The 16,569-nt window shown below is 47.4% G+C and overlaps 1 protein-coding gene across 1 annotated transcript in view; it reads right to left on the bottom strand.

The window, feature by feature from the left end:
- PDE4B (phosphodiesterase 4B) overlaps positions 1-14,501 on the bottom strand; it is a 173,702-nt gene extending 159,201 nt beyond the window's left edge. Inside the window, exon 1 of the mRNA XM_027463811.3 lies at positions 14,283-14,501. The gene's annotated coding sequence lies outside the window, so the exon portion shown is untranslated. The remainder of the gene's footprint in view (positions 1-14,282) is intronic.
- Positions 14,502-16,569: the final 2,068 nt, after the last annotated feature.

The following is a 16,569-nucleotide window of genomic DNA, read 5'->3' as shown; positions in this document are numbered from 1 at the left end:
TTGAAAATAATGCAGTTGTTCATTTAGAGCCAAGGCACTTGTGTAGCTGCAGGATGTAAGGCTTGTCGGAGAGCTAACCTCTTCCCAAAATTCAGCTCTAAGGGCACCTGACACACTGCTCTCACTCTGAAGGGTAAGTGGTTCATCGAACAGCTCCGGTTTTCAGAAAGTCTCCTTTCCACACAGAAACAGAGAGTAAAAATTAAATTGCACAGCCTCATCTGCAGAGGCAAAGCCTGGCACTCGGAGTACTAAAACAGACATGATTGCATTAGCGTAGCATGGCCAACTGCAAACCTGATTTACCCCAGTTCTTCCACGCTGGCTGTTCCAGATCGAAATATCCTGGCAGTGCATCCCATAAAAGTCCCCCGATGAAAGCAGAAAGCAGCAAATTATGCTCGTGCTGACTGTCCCTAACAGCCCACCGTGAGGGACAGAGCTGGAGGGTGGAAGGAGAACAGAAAGTGAACGCAGGTAGCTGAGGGCACGATGGAGGAAAAAAAGGGAAAGCAAAGAAAGGAGGGCACTGCAAGATGAAACACTATTTCATTCAGTCCTTACCTATAAGGCAACGGGAGGGAAGAAACTACCAGAAAACCATTGGGACCTCGTACTCGCAGCTAGCAGAGCCCTGGATCAATGGCAAACACCCTCAGGATACGGCAGTGCTGCAGTGAAAAGCAGCATGATGACAGCACAAAGGGAAAGGGCACAAGTGTCAACAGCCAAAGTCTGGCAGAGTGGGAAAAAAAGCCCCAAACTCACACAACATATCCCTCAGAGTTCCAGCAAAGGAGCTGTATGAAAGAGATTTCATATTTTCCTTGGGGAAAATAGACCAAATGAAAAGCCTTCGGCATTCTTCAAATGCACAGATGTTTCCTGCCAACCACTGGCTAAGACCACTTCCATTAAAATCTTTTAATTCATACACTTCAAGAGGCATCTACGGCACCATTTTTGTATTCTGAACAACTACTTCGCAACAAGAGATCGAAAAAAGCCTCATTTACAAGAACATTGAAGCTTTTTTATTCCAGGATTTTCTTTTAGCAGATGTCACTGTTTCTTTATCCTCCTGCTATTTTGTTTCATTCAGTATCTGATATTTTGTTTGTTGGGAAAATATTTGCATTTTTCTAGATTTCAGGCTGAAGTTATCAGCGTTTTTTTTAAAAGGAAAGAATAGTTTAGAACACTGCAATTTTCTCAGAAATCAAGTGCTATTATGTTAGGTGAAAGTGGTAACACCAGCATTTTCCTCAAATTTCCCATTGTAATTTTCCCCCCTAGTTATTTAAAGCTCTTCAAGCCCTTAATTATGTGGGGTGATACTTCCAACACTCAGTGTCTGCCTCGTGCTGCATAGTTTAGAAAGTTTTGATCGAATTCAGTCACTTCAAAGAGTGCAATTAATGAGGAGCTCACTGTTCAGTAATCTACTTGCAGCATACCCGTGCTCAGAGCACAGGCTTCAGACTTCACTGGGACAAGCTCGGTGCTCTTCTGTCTGGGTCACCAGGAAAATTCTGGCTCTGCCCAAATTGTTCAACGCTGAAGTTGCACAGTGAACTGCAGAGCTGGAAATTCCAAAAGGCTGGGATGTGTGAGAGCCCCAGAGTGTCCAAAGCACAGGCAGAGGCATCTCAACCACCAAAAAAAGTCACCTCTGCTCTGCACGGAGCTGGACACGTGGAGAAACGACAGCAGCTGAAAACGGGAGCCTCGATGAAATGGGTCAATGCTTTATCTTTAGATGCAGCAACTCATGTCCTCCTGGTTGTCTCTGACCCATAAGGCAAGGACATTTAGGCACTGCTTGAGGAGGTGGCTGGTAGCTGCAATTAATGCTGCTCTTTTAATAAGATTGGGAAATTGAGGGGTAACGGGCAGTTCCTCACCTTTCCAGCAACAAAGGACAACTCCGTCTTTGAAATATTTGGGTTCTTTTTAAACAGGTAACACTACTGGCCACAGATTGTCAAGTACCAGCTCCTACACTTTTTTTCCAGAAATGCCATATTTGGGTATTACCAGTACAGTATTCTTTCGAACTAACCTTCCCCTAGAGCACAATATGTTGCTACTTGTTCCGATGCCAAAAAGTCAAAATAACAGCATGCTGCAGCCTCAAAATGACCTATTGTACCACATCGCACCAGCCTACAAAATGCTAGGAAGTCACAAGAGTGCCCTAGCATTTGCAAAGGTTTCCTGGTTTGTTTGTAGGACGTGCTTTACTCAGGCAAAAAAATAAATTAAAAAATAAAGTGTTGGTTTCTCTGGATGGCAACGTAGACTTTCCTTCCAGGCAGGAGAAATGCCAGCTTTCAAGACAAAAGAAGTCCTGCCTGTCCTGTAACCTTCTCCTACAGCAACATCCCACTCTGGAGACCTGACCTTGCTGCTGCTGCTGCTCTGAGCAGCAAAACTCCCTCTGGCGAGGCAGCACCACTGCGCCGGGCACTGGAGAAGAGGCTTGAGAAGGTGTCTTGGACGGTTCGGTGTCTGTGCTCAGGAACGATGCCTCTGTATGGAAATACTGCAGCCAGATTTCAGCCCCGCATGGAAGAGATTGCCATGGAAACATGCCCCTCGCTGTACCCTCTCGACTCACCTCTCCAGCGTGGAAAAATCTTCAAACCCACAAACTTTTTATAGCCCTGTGAGGTGACCGGAGGCTTTCAACACAACTCCCAGGCAAGAGGGTTTTATGCGACAATTAAGGGAAACGAAACCTGAGTAACAACGACGTGCCTGCTTCCTTTCATTTCTTTAAACTGCTGTAAGAAAATAAAGGTAAGGATTTTCCAAGATGAATAGCAGATTAAGAGGATAGATGGCTTACCGTGGCTTCTCGAAATCATTAAATTACCACCCAGCAACGTGAATCCTCAATGCATAAACAGCACGGAGGAGTTTTCAAACGCCCGTCTTTGAGGATTACCTTACTGAAAAGCCAAAGGGCACCTGCACTCCTGTAGTAAAACAGCAGCATTAAATTACTAGCTGGATTTTAAAGCACGGATTAGTCTCCATGCAAAATTTAAAGCAACAGATCAACAACTTTCTCACAGTTCAGAAAACGCGTTGGTTAAAAAAAATGGTCTCAGCTTGTCACCTCGCTCTTATCACCCCTGTACAGGGCAATGAGAGAATTATTATCAATTCCTTATGCAGAGCTACGTATGAAGAATGAACCCAGATTGCAGTGGCAAAAAATGTCTTTACAGAAGCTGCAAGAAGCCTCACAGACTGCTGCCCTCGGGTGCTCAGACATCCCACACCACGCACTGACACCCTGCCTGCGGAGGGGCCAGCCGAAATCCCGTGCACTCACCTGGCAGTGCTGCATCCCACAGCTTGAGAAAACACCCAGGGCAAGCAATTGAAATGCCCAGATGGGGAAATACGGAGACCTTTTCCTGCATTCACTTTATACAAGTACTTTTAATGAGGTCAGAGAAAGTAATGTGCTGTTCCAGATCTGTACGCAGATCCGAACAACTCGCAGGAAGGAAACTGGAATCCCAGCAGCTTCCCCTCCCTGGGCACCTCCAGACACAAAGTGCTGTGGGGCAGGAGCCCACAGCATCCCCCATGCCTTATTATGAAGCTCTCTCAGAGCCACCTAGCACTGCTGCCCCTGCCAGTGACTTGGGGTGAGTTCTGCCCATTTTCTTCAAGTATCACTATACAAAATCAGGTGTAGATGCTGCAAAGACGAGAGCTGACTGCTAGGCAGACATCCTACAGGAAAACCTCGTGCTTTTTCGCAGCGGGTGGCATAAACTCGTCCCCCTGCTGACACCTGGGCTGAGAGCCCGGCCTTGCCACGCGGGCAGCGCACAGCCAGGCCGCTGCCACACGCGGGCTCCCGCACGCCTTCCCCCACGGCTGAGTCACTCGGATCGTACATCTGAAACCTCAGCCTCCCAGTTACTATAACAACTTAATGGATTTCTTTTTGATGTTATTAATTGCGTTCAGTGTCAGCTGCTCGCACGGGCTGTCGGAGGAGGCACGGCGTGATAGCTTCTGCTTTCAGGGGCCTTCACCTTCCTCACTCCAACGCTCAGGTGCACCCCATAAATCTCCCTCCAGCGAGGTAAGGAGATGCTCCTATTCCCTCTGCACACAACTCAGGATGGGAAGAAATGTTCTTTTTTTCCTGTGACCAAGTTAGCTGCCTGTGATGAATGCTGTAAGGCTGTACCCTCAGCTGTACTTCTGCGGTACGTACAGCACAGGTGGAACCTGCAAAGTGGCATTTATAACACATCCCAGAAGAAAAAACTGAGCACTTGGCAAGCAAAACTACCCAGCATCAGCAAAGCAGCGGTCAGAAGGTTTTATTAGGGCTACCTTTGCAGCCTCAGGGTACGGACGGGCAGGCCTCTGCTGCTGGAAGGGGCAGGGAACGCCTGAACCACGAAGCAAATCCCAGGATCAGGAGCATCGCAGCAAACACAGGGACTGAGGTTGTGGAAGAGAGCCAGGTAGTCAACGAGTGGAGATTACAAATCACCTTATCCACATTGTTGGAAAAACATCTACTGCTTGCTTTAAAAAAGTCCTACTTCAAAGGGCCAGACCGTAAGCATGGGGACAACAGAGTCCAGCAGGGAACCCTGCACGGCTCGGGAATAAAGCACCCGTGCTCCTCTCCCCGGTTAGATTTATCCTTCTTAGCTGGGGAGAGCGGAGCTGCAGCTATCTGCAGAGCCACTGCCACACATCATTCAGGATAATTTTAACCCCACAGACATATGGAGAACACTCCTTTCACCCTCCTCTGCAGAAAAAGCAAAGAGGATCGGATCCTACAGACTTTCCACAGGGAAAAAAATCTTCTCTAGAATTCTAAAATTTAAAAAAAAAAATCATGGAAACAATAATAAGGGTTGATTATATTTACAGTGTAAAGACATGCACATTTTAATCAAGCACCCAATGACAAATATGAGAACACACGGCAAGTAATTTTATGCTGCTTGCAATTATTTTTTTTTGATTTCAAACTGCTAATTTCTACGAATTTAATTACCCTGATTACAATGTACACTTCTTAGACACCTACGGGTACCCTTTTAAAACCTATAATTGTAACCATATTTAAAAAAAAATACTCAAGGAATATGTCTGAAGTAGAAAGCAGTGTGAAGCAGCTGTGCATGCACATGACTGTGTTTCACAGCATCAATCCTTCTGCAACTTGCTTGCTCCGAGACACGATATCAGTAACGAAAAATCAAATGAGTTTGGTTGCCTGAAAAGCATTCGGTTTCATGAAGAAAATCTGTTATACAGAACCACACAGAACTGGTACAAGTGTAGAAATAAAAGGATTGTGCTCCGGAGCAGTGGTGGGAATAATTACTACCTGTGTTTAGCCTGAAGTCCTGGGGAGGGGACTGCCAGGTCTCCAAGAAGCAGCAGGTGGGCTTTAGGATGGTCCTAAAGCTGCCCTTTGCCAGATTTCCCAAATCCACGGCTAATTTTCAGGCTGGAAGATCCCTGCACTGCTCAGAGCACCGTAAGGTACTGAACAGAAGAAGCTCGAGGCGTAACAGCTCGTGGCACACCACTCTTTCCCCAACCAGGAGATGCCCAGACGCTGCAGAGTGGCTTTTTACCTCGAACCCACCTCTTTCAAAGAGCCTCGAACAACCAGAGGTGAAGCTCAGCCCACTCTGCAGGCAGACTTTACAAAGACGTGCCTGGAGCCAGCAGCACTGTGGCTTGAGGTTTCCATCTCGGTTCACCATTTCTATTCTGTTTCTGCACCGTAAGCCAGGAAAGGGAGCGCTGGTGCCTACAGACACACAGGTCTTTGAGCCATTAGGCAGCCACAAGCCCTCCCAAATAAAGAAGCAATTAGGCATCTCCGCGGAGTAAAATGGAAAAAGTTACAGCAAGAACCACTCCAGGGATTGCACCGTGATGCAGCCCCATCAGACAGCGAATTGTGGGAAGGCAGAAGGGAGATTTCCTTGGGGTATGGCTGCAGGGGCTGTCTCTGAGGCATCCAGCACAGGAAAGGAGAGCCCTAAAAGAGGAGTGCAGCAGGAGACCCATCAAAACTGCTGCCTGCTGTGCAGGAGAAAAGGAGAATGTGTTTGTGCGGGTGAGGAGGGCCGTGGAGCTGATCCATTCCACAGAGTTGTCTGGAAGATGCCTTCTGCTTGTTCCTTGCTTCATAAATAAAGCAACGTAGCTCACAAAACTGTGCGGTGAATTCCAGCAATTCCTCCAGGTAACGAGGACAACCAGCAAACCCCACAGCACTAACAGCTCCCACCAAAGGAGAAGCAATACTGACCTTAGCAAAATCTGCCAAAGATGTTTACTGATGAGCACAAAGTCAACAGGAGCTTGCTTAGGACTAAGCTACCATTTTTTTTTATCACAAAGCTTATTATTTTTACATTAGTCTGAAGAAAAAACGTATCTTTTGCTTAGCTGGTGCTTCCCAACTTCCATTACGTGTAACTGAAGTGGGGAATTAATTTCCATTCCAGCCAGGCAACGCAACACGAGTCCTGCATCAGAACAGTACCAGACTTGTACTTACACACACATAGACCAGTACTCGTACCAAATATTTCCTACACTTATACTGAACGATTAAGAAACAAGGAAAGATGCTAAAGCAATGCATCTTTCCACCTCCTTCCAGTCAGCTATCTGCCTGTGTATTTATCTGTGACCTGATTATTTTGCCTTCTTAATAAACGTCTGTTTTCCTGTGAATTTGCCAATAGGATCCAGAAGTACACCAAGCAATAGGTAAACAAGTATTTCTTTTTATAGTTCTGCTCGATTTGATTTGAACACTGCTTCCTTCTTGCCTTTCTGAGAAAAGGCATTTAAAGTGTTCAATTTATATCTGAATTGATCCACCAGTGACCCACAAGCTGCCTGAAAAAAATTAATAGTCTTGCGGCTCCTCCAAAAATTACAGAAATGAATGAAAACTAATGAAAAACGTGAAAATGCACCGGGGCCCACTCACCTACGGGCAGGGGAAGCATTACTCAGACAGCAAGCATCACGTCAGATCTGTACCGGTACAGGCAGGGGATTTCGGGACACCAAAACATTATGCAGAGGCTGAAAGCAGATGTAAAGCCCGGGATGGAAAAAGAAGATCAGCGTTTTGTAGGAGTGCCAGGCTAATTATTCTGCATATTTCAAGTTAATGGCCTTCATCCAGAGGTCCGCAGGCTGCGTATGTACCTAATTCATTAGCAAAGTGCAGCGGTGACAAAGATTTATAACAGGAATTTCTGAAGGGGTTTTAGTACGAAATTGAGACAGAGAAAATGAAACGGGCACATTCACTTCCAACCCTGTATGCCTGGGGAAAGGAAGTGGGGAAGGGAATCCTAAGAACTATCATGGCAGAATATTAATTATTATTATAGCAGTAGACCACTTGCCCAGGCTTTTTGACAATGAACCTCTTTTGGAGCGGTTTCAAGCAAGAATCCTTCCTCCAAACCTCGGGGTTAGCAGGCAGGATGCTGCTACACCTGATCCTCTCTTTGCACTGTTCCTCCCAACCAAGACTCTCTGGAGAACATCTAGGGCTTTCAAGGATGGCAATGCTGGAACAAGTTTCCTGCTCTTCCCTGAGGATCCTAAAAGATACACCCTAAATACCCAGAGAGGCTTCTTCAGCGAGAAGAGAAGCGCTTCTGGAATCAAACCTGATAAAATAACACTTCCCATCCTGGTTCTCGATGTTCTTTGCCTCCCATCCCAGAATAGCTAGCGTTGCTGTGAACCACAACGCCACTAGCCATGCTCAGATGAGAAATGGGGAATCTTGTGCTCGTTCTGTGACAATTTTCCCAGCTGATGCCTCCAGTGACTGCAAACGCTACGTGCGGATGCCTTTTCCTCAAGTGGAAAGACCAAAATAGGGAACAGTGGGTTTAGATCTTGCACCACACACAGGCAGCGTGAGATTTATGATTAGTATTCCTGAGCACAGCGTGCATCAGGAGGATATGATTTTCTTTGAACAGAATCCCATCAAACAGAGCAGCTTCACCCTGAAGGTTTCCATATGTTTTATACTTATTTTCTTCTCAAGAGCTCTTGTGAGGTTGGATCATTTTCTGTTTCTTATTTGGGCTTGTAGTTTGAGAAATGGTTACTACCAGGGATTAATCATTTCAGATTCCCCTCTTCCCGAAGTTCCTGTTTTCACTATTTATAAGCACTCTCGAACGCGTCCCTGCTGCAAGGAGCTCCGTTCCCAATTTATCTTTCACATTTAACAAGTGCTCCGGCAACTTCAGAAGGTTCTTCTGGTACTCTCTATTGAAGTGGTACACAGCCTATTGCTTCCTCAAGCAATTACCGAGTTACAAAAGCATGAATGAAACAAAAATCAATTGCAAGAACTTACTTTTCAATCTGACTACAGTGCCGTTACATCAGCCAAAGCTCTGAGACCATTTTTCACTGGGTGGCCACCAAGCAGGCAGAGAGCATTGAGCCCACGTCAATCTGCATGACTCAGATATTGAACTTTGTTAAGCACCAAGATGGCTAGAGCCGGTTCTCCACATCAAGTGAGATTTCTCTCCTTTTTCTGAGCTTTTCAGAGTTTCCGTCCCCAAACAGATCCTGTATGCCAGTGAGGAAGCTCTGCAGCTCCAGCAGCTCCCAGACCCCAGCACGCTGCAGCCAGCCTCGTTATCTGGGTTAGTTTCCAGAAGAAACATTGCTTCTTCTGTCTGTCTGGCACCTGAGTTCACTTGGAACCCCAGGCAAAAACAAAAATGAAAGCAGCACGGTTATTTATTCTAGCAAAGAAAAGGGTCAATTTCTTGTTTACAAGTTTACAAACACTGCTACAAAGGAAAAACACTTAAAAGAATACCGAGGAGGAAATCCTGGTGCTGAGCTCTCACTCCTTTGCAGCTCCTTCACGCTATCTCTGTCTGCACAAACCACATAACCACTCCAGCAGATTATTGCCAACAGGGTGTGTTGCGCTGTGGCTTTGGAGAAACGTTCAGCATCCCTTGACCTCCTAAATGTCATCTCTGAGAGGTGACTTACACAGTTACCCTATGGCATCAGCAGTCTTCAAGACCACGTTGTTTGCCTGGAGTTGCTTTAGGTGACCTCTCTCCTTCCCCTCTGCTCTTACCACTTCTTTACTGGCAGAACAGAGCCTCCACTCAGTGCTTGTTTCACAACATATGCTTTGAATGTCTCGTGCAAAATCATTCTTTCCTTGCAGGCACCACACCAACCAGCCCCGTCCTACTTGGTGCACGTTTAAAAACATTTCCTACAAAAGGGCGTTAGTCCCTGCTGCCTGGTGACCTTTTTAGCCAGCCTTTTATTACCTCTCCCGCGTTAACCACAGTCATTCCACTCCTGCCGCCGCTCGCTAATGCTTGGTAGGCGCAAGGCATGCTTTTTGCCACAAATAGCCACTGTTCCCTGCAAAATCTGCTGCTTATAATCAGGTCAAAAGAAGGGTATTATCAGCTGTGCTGCAAATAATTAGAGAGCAAACGAGTACACGTCAACTGTTGAGCAGCTAAGTCAGGTCAGTTTAATGCTCTCAACAGGCAGCTATTTGCAACTGGAGTGTATTCCAGCAAATGATATTCAAAGTATTTCTCCAAAATGGCATCTAATAGTTCGTATCCTGGTGCTCCCATTGAAATGCAGCCCAGGCCTTCAACATAACACAAAGCCAAGAGGAGGGTTTCTATCCTCTTCCGCGCATCATTAAGGAATTAAGGCTGCCCCAAGAAACAAAAAGCTCGGCCACCTCAACTTCTGGCTGCGTTGCAAAGGATCCTGGCGGCCCCTGTTGCTCTGCTGTTACCAGAAACTCATTTAACACACGAATTAATGTGCCATACACTGAAACACCGGGATTTCATCAAGTTACCTACGGCCCAGAGGAAAACAGAACTGCTGTAAGGTTTCTTGCAAAAATCACGGAGGCTCTCAACAATCTGAAATCAGAAGGTCCTCTGAGATAACTTGTGTTTTGTGACAAAAAGAAACTTCAGAAGACTCGACCAAAGAGCTGTGCTTATCATCAAGCTTGACCACGATCTCATCAAGACTCCTCTTCCGAGGCATTTTCCCCTGTTGATACCAGTCCCTACAGAAAGAAATGATCCACCTGCCAACCCCTGACCCCAATTTTAGCCATACTCCAAGTTGCTGTAGCACTTTTACAAGTTCTACACAGAAGGAAAAAAAAACCTCGACTTGTGGTTTTCTCACCTGTTTTCCAGTGGCTTTACACGCAGTGCTGTGCTGAACTCTTGGGTACTTCTTCCCACCAAAATCTTCTGTAGCTGCACAGAAACCAAGTCCCAGTTCCAAACCTTCACTAGCGTCCATTTACCTCACAGCGCATCCCAAGCCCACTTTCTGATGGTGAAGCCACGTCCTCTCTGTTCTCTCTGCGGAGCCTGGCAATAAATTCACCGCCTGCGGTCCTGTTTCCTCCGTCCCAGCCCTACAGTCTGACTTTCTGACCCCAGCTTTGAGCCATGTCTTCCTGCGAGCACGTTGGAGCTCGCAGAAGCAGCACAGGATGCATCAGCCCACAAAGCACCAGCACCACAACCCTGTGACTCACCCATGCACCAAAAACCAACCGGGGAGTCAACGGCACCAACGTTTGAGTTAGCCACGGGGGCTCTGTTGGATCTAGGAGGGAAAAACAAGCAGACAAAACAACAGCAACCACCAGGCATAGGAAGGAGAGGGGGAAAAAGACAGCTGCGTGCGACTTTGCTGGATCTTCCTCCCCTGAGTTAATATTAAGACAAAGTGCATCGTTGGTGCACAAGCGTGAGAGAACGCCCAGCTCGGAGCGCACACGTGCACTGACAGAATTACACTTTTTAAGCATCTGAAGAGCCACAGCTCTAATCCATCGTGATCCACTAATCTATTTCCCATCTCTGACAGCAGCGCCAGATGCTGCAACAGGAAGCACAAGAAATTCCACCGCAGGCAGGCACTGAATAAGCTGCTCTCCTCAAAGTTTCCTCCCGGCCTTAATTCTCAGAGACTGGCTTCAGCTACACAGGCCAGACATTTACATCTTTTGTAACGCTCCAAAATCGTCTCTAGTATTTGCAAAGTTTTGCGTATTTCTGGAGTCTTCTGTGATTTACAGAAATGATTTTGGATCCAGACAAGTCCCGTGCTTCCAGAACGCTCAGGCAAATAGTCCTTCAATCTAATTCCACATCTCATAAAAAAAAATATGGGTTTGAACCTTTCCAATACCACCGCATGCCCACTTTTTCTTGTATATTACCAGGAGAAAGGTTCTGAACCATTCTGTATACCATCATCCTACTCTGTTAACCCCAACAAGGGATTTACTCCTAAATATCTTGAGATGTGATGGCACCTAGGGCTTGCAGACGAACAGAACCGGTGGGACTGCACAGCCACAGAACGGCTCCAAGAGAACCGAGAAGCAGGCCTTTCATGCATATTTTTAGCCAGCAGAGTGATACTATCAATTTAATCCCTTTTTTCTTTTTTTTTTTTAAACAAGCTTTTAGAGCTGGAAAATATTTTCATAATTAAGGAGCTCAGTTAAAATATGTTACCTAAACCAGCTACACAACCATTCCTCTGCACTGCCTGAAACCAAAACATTACAGCAGCAAGAATCTGAAAGTGAAGCTGACAAATTATTTTAATTCTCTAAACTGGGAGAAATGCAGAAAGAAAAAAAAAATGAGCATGAGTAATAACATCAGATTAATATCCTTTTGCCTTAGAAGCAATATTTAATACATGCAGACGCACATTTGTTTGCAATAGCCTCCCAGTTCAGGGGAGTTCTTTCATGTCGTCAGTTCCATGCCTTTCCAATAGTTTTTTTCCCCATCTGCTGAGGCTATATTTATCCCGCTGTCATAATTATACAGTTTCATTTACTGATGTAGCCAGTGTGAAGACCTGCATGCTTTATTTCCTGCACTACAGACACTTCACTTAGACAAATAAAGGTGTCTCTCCACACCATTTTGTCACTCTTTCCCTCGGTGCACAAGAACTACCACGCCTGTGCTGTAAATTTCCCTTAAGCCTGACACCACGAGCCCATTACACACCGCACAAGCAGTGCCAGCAGTGCAATAAACCCCGCTCGTGCTGTGTGAGCACGGCAAGTTTCGCATTACCGAACAGAAGTTGAAGAAAGTTCTGAGAACGCTCCTTTCTGGATGCTGGCTGCTAACTGCCTGCTCTGTAAAGGAGCACAAAATTAGGGAAGTGGCATTAAAAGGGGCCATGGCAATGCAGAGGGCATTTCCAAGCAGCACAGCTGCCAAGCACATTTTCTCCACAACGCCCAGAACCAGACGCACTGCAGAGCACGTCAGCTAGACTTGATTTCTTCCTGCTAATAACTGTACAGGAATAATAAATATACACTGTCCTATTACAAAGAACCCAGAGGAGCCGTAGCAATAGCTTGTGCTGTGTGGGTAACTCCGAGGCAGCTTTGTGTGGGTAAAGCGAGTCATCCCAACTGGCCAAGTTACCAAAAATTGCCGGTTTAGGAAGGATTTGATGATTCCACCCGGGTTACCCATCTTAAATATGGAAGGTAGTTGATTGTAACGACTTTTAAATAAGACTACTGTTCACAGAGACGATTAGTCAGCTTATCTGTTATAAGCTTCCTGGTAGATACGTAAGGCTCTTCAGTAAGGATTTGAATATTGAAGAAGGAGAGGCCCACGTGCGAATTCCAAGTTTTTGGGAAGCACCGAGGTGGCTGGGGAGGAACAGGAAGGTCTGGGGCACAATGCTGCCAGTGCTGGGCAAGAGGAGGAGCTGGCACAAAGGAAAAGTTAGCACCTAAAAGAGAACAGGATGTATTTGCAGCACCCTATTTACTACCAGAAAGTGAGAAAAGGGTCCAGAACAGCACGGGACCAGGATTTGGTCCACTTCCTACGTCCGTGACACTGCAGTCCTAGCCTGAACTTTGCACCTGGGTGCAAGTTCAACCTCAGCGTGTTTTTGGAAGCAGCAGCCAAGCGAGGCTGAATCTTGTGTTTCAGTTCAGGCTCAAATTTAAACGTTACATTAAAATGGTTTACCAGATTTCCAAGATGCCCAAGGACAGGAATAAAACAAGGTACAGATGTAGCCTGACGTACCTGAGCAGGCAGGTGGCAACACACTGAGGCAGATCAGATGACATGAGAAACAGACAGGCAATTACTATGAATAATCTGCTATATGCAGCCAGTATACTTAATAGCGTACGAGGAAAGCCCTCTTTGCACTAAAGAGCTTAGGTCTGGATGAGTTATAAATCAGAGATTTGTTTACAATCCGGCCACCACCTCTGCAGCTGATGGCGACGGACGCAGCAAACCAGGCCCTCGCTCAAAGCCGTGGGAGAACTTCTCTGGGTCGCTGGATTTAAAACCTGCAAATGCAATTATTCGGCTTATTCACTGTCGCTTCCTCTGGACATCTGAGTTTCAGAGAGGAAAAAAGACCAGCCACGGTACGCGTTGTGCTGCTCAGAGAAGACAGAAATCTACCAGGACTTCTCTCCTCAGCACCGGTGGCCGCTGGGGATACCCTGGTAAGGAGCTGGAGCCTCTCGGGGCCCATTTCCAACCCTCACCATTGTGCAGGAGCAGAAAGGGCACCGCTGGGGCTGCGGGGCCCTGCCCTGGACAAGCACAAAACTTCCCAAACCTCTGGGCACCGAACTGCGGGACGGAGAGAACCAGGCACCCAAATCCACTCCAACCAGCCGCCAGCCAACGCGGTGCGTGGCAGCGAAGCCTGGAAGAGAAAACGCTGTGGAGAAGTCAACGTGGGGAGCCCTGAGCTGTAAAAAGGGGGCTGTGGGGTCCCTCCACACGCAGCCTCGGGGGCACGAGGGCGGTGTGAGGCACTCAGCCCCGGCACCCCCCTTTTTCCCTCCGCAGCTCCCGCCACGAAGCGATTCCGGCAGCAGGCTGGCCACGAAAACATGAAATAAAACACATTTTTCCCCCCCTTAAATAAATAAATAATTAATATATACATACATATAGACTACCGATTCCCAGTGCCGGGCGACTCCACGCCACCAAACTTACCCAAACCACCCCCAACGACCCACCAACGACTACGGCCGGCTGAGGGCAGCCCTCAGGGGGCCGCCAGCCCCCTGCCCCACCACCCCCGGTCCCCCCCCGGTCCCGGGGGTCCCCATCCCCGAGCCCCCATCCCCGGGGGCCGCTCACCTCCACCGGCGTCGTGGCGGCGGGGCTGAGCCCGTTTCGCCGCGGGGCTGAGCTCGCCCTCAGCCCACCGCAGCTCCTCCGGGGGCTCCGCGGCTCCTCAGCGCCGGTAATGGCAGCGGAGGCTGCTTACCGGAGCCAGCTCCGCTCCGTTTTCCCCTCCGTTCCCCCTCTCCTCTCGCCGCCGCCAGGCAGCGGCTCCTTCCCCCGCGGCCGCGGGGCGGGCTCGCCTCAGCCCCGGCAGGCGGCGGGAGGGGCGAGCGCCGCCCGTGAGGAGCGGGGCCGGGGAGGCGCTGCCGGCCCCCGGGCAGCTCCGGAGCCCTCACGCCGAGGCCGGGGCTCTCCTCCCCTCCTCCTCCTCGGTGGTACCGGGGGGGTGCTGCAAGGCCTGGTGCTGCCCCCGGAGCTCGGTGGCCGGCCCGAGGCGATGCGGGAGCTGTCGCCCTCATGGGGGGGCTGCCCCGCAGCCCGGAGAGCTCTGAGGGGGGGTGTTAGGAGGCGCTGGGAGCTCTTTGGCTCTGCGAGGTGCTTATCAAAGGCCGGGCAAGCTCCTGATGTGGCTGATTTAGGGTTTAAAAGAGTGATTTGCTTCCCCCCGCAGTTGGGGAGCAACATTGAAAAGGCTTGAAAGGAGCAGCTCCTTTCAAGGAGCCCCAAAACGCCAGAATCCAAAATTAAAATGTAGCCATTGTAAACCCCTGTGAATTGCAAGTTAAATTCACTACTTGTAGATGACACGGAGCCTTGATTTCAGTGATTAATGACTACAGTGTCTGCAGGCTGAACAGAAAGCCGCTGTGTTGTGGTTCTTGCTGAAGTGCTATCCCCCTAGCCGAGCATCCCGGAGATTCAGTGCAGACCAGACCAGATCTTGATAAACCAGGCTTTATGCGATGCAGGGGAAGAGAACAATGTTGAATGAAAGTTTTGTACCACACTCATAAAGGGAAAAAATAAAATAAAAATGCCCCTATAGCAATTTAGTTATGTTGTGGTAAAATGAAAAGTTAGTAACTGCCTGCTGGATTTCCACAAAACACATTTAGGCAGCTTTTTGGCATACACAGTACATATCACTAATGACCAGTAAAAGTTCCATTTTTAACTTTTTTCCATTTGAATAAGGTGGAATTTATTTCTGTACGTTTAATGTAAAACAGTGTAAGGCTGCTAATAGTTATAACTCAAACGATGGCTTGTATGTACTGTATTCCTTCCATTGCCTCACATCACAAACAAGGGTGAAGAAGAAAGGTAACCTCCAAGAATACACGATGCTGTAATGCCAGATATTTTACAGCAACTGAAAAACATTCCTGTGAAATCGTTTTGCACCTTTAACACTTATCATCTCATCCTTTTCTTTGCCAATAAAATACCGCTCCTGACATTTCCTAGCCTATCAAGCCTGCAGTCTCAAAAAAAGAAAGATTTGCACCGCTTCATCTTGGAGAGCTCTTCCTAATGTACTTTCTTGGTTGGAAGTGAAACCCAGGATGCTTGCGTTCATTTGTATGAGCTACATTTTGTTCTCACGTAAAAGCAGGATATCAGAGGTAGGGGCAAGAGGGACTCAGCTGAGTTTCTGCAGAAACAGGAGCTGTCACCTTGCAGTGGCCACCTATCTCTGTGACCACCTCCAGTTCCTGCAGAGCAACACCACTTTGTGCCGTACTGCTTTAATAAGCAGCTCTCGGGGGGATAATTCACCCCAGTGCAAAGCCACGGTGGCCAAAGTAGCCTGTGTGGCACTGTGTGCAAGAGCTGTGAGCCTCTGCAGGTCTGGTCTAACCTTCTGCACTTCATAGGCGATCGCCATTTCCTCCCGCTCAGCACTGTGTGATGAGAAAAGTGTATTTCCCACAGCCACCCAGTCTGAGTCAGGAGACAGGACACCAGAGAAGTCACCACCTGGTAGCCTGTTCCTCTGGTTGCTCACTGACAGCAAGCAAATACGTACGTAAGGCTCCGATGTGAACTTGTCTGACTTCAGCTTGCAAGCAGTGTTTCTCATTGTGCCCTTCCCTGCTGAACAAAAACTCTAAGAGTATTTAACATGGTAATCAAACCACAGCTTAATCCTCTTTCTGGTAAAATAAACAGATCAAGCTCTTCAAATTCCTTATACATGGCATGTTCTCCAGTCTTCAAACATATATTTTGCTTTTTTTTTATTATTATTTTTTTTTTCCCTAGGCCTGTCAAAACCTGTAAATACATTTTACAATATTAGGGCTGCAAAACTATTTCTAGTATTCTGATAACAGTCTTATCAGTTCCGTAAATTACA

This window comes from Anas platyrhynchos, chromosome 8, assembly GCF_047663525.1.
Source record: "Anas platyrhynchos isolate ZD024472 breed Pekin duck chromosome 8, IASCAAS_PekinDuck_T2T, whole genome shotgun sequence".
Lineage (NCBI taxonomy): Eukaryota > Metazoa > Chordata > Aves > Anseriformes > Anatidae > Anas > Anas platyrhynchos.
The sequence above is the reverse complement of the archived record's forward strand: the minus strand, read 5'-3'. Positions and strand labels throughout refer to the sequence as shown.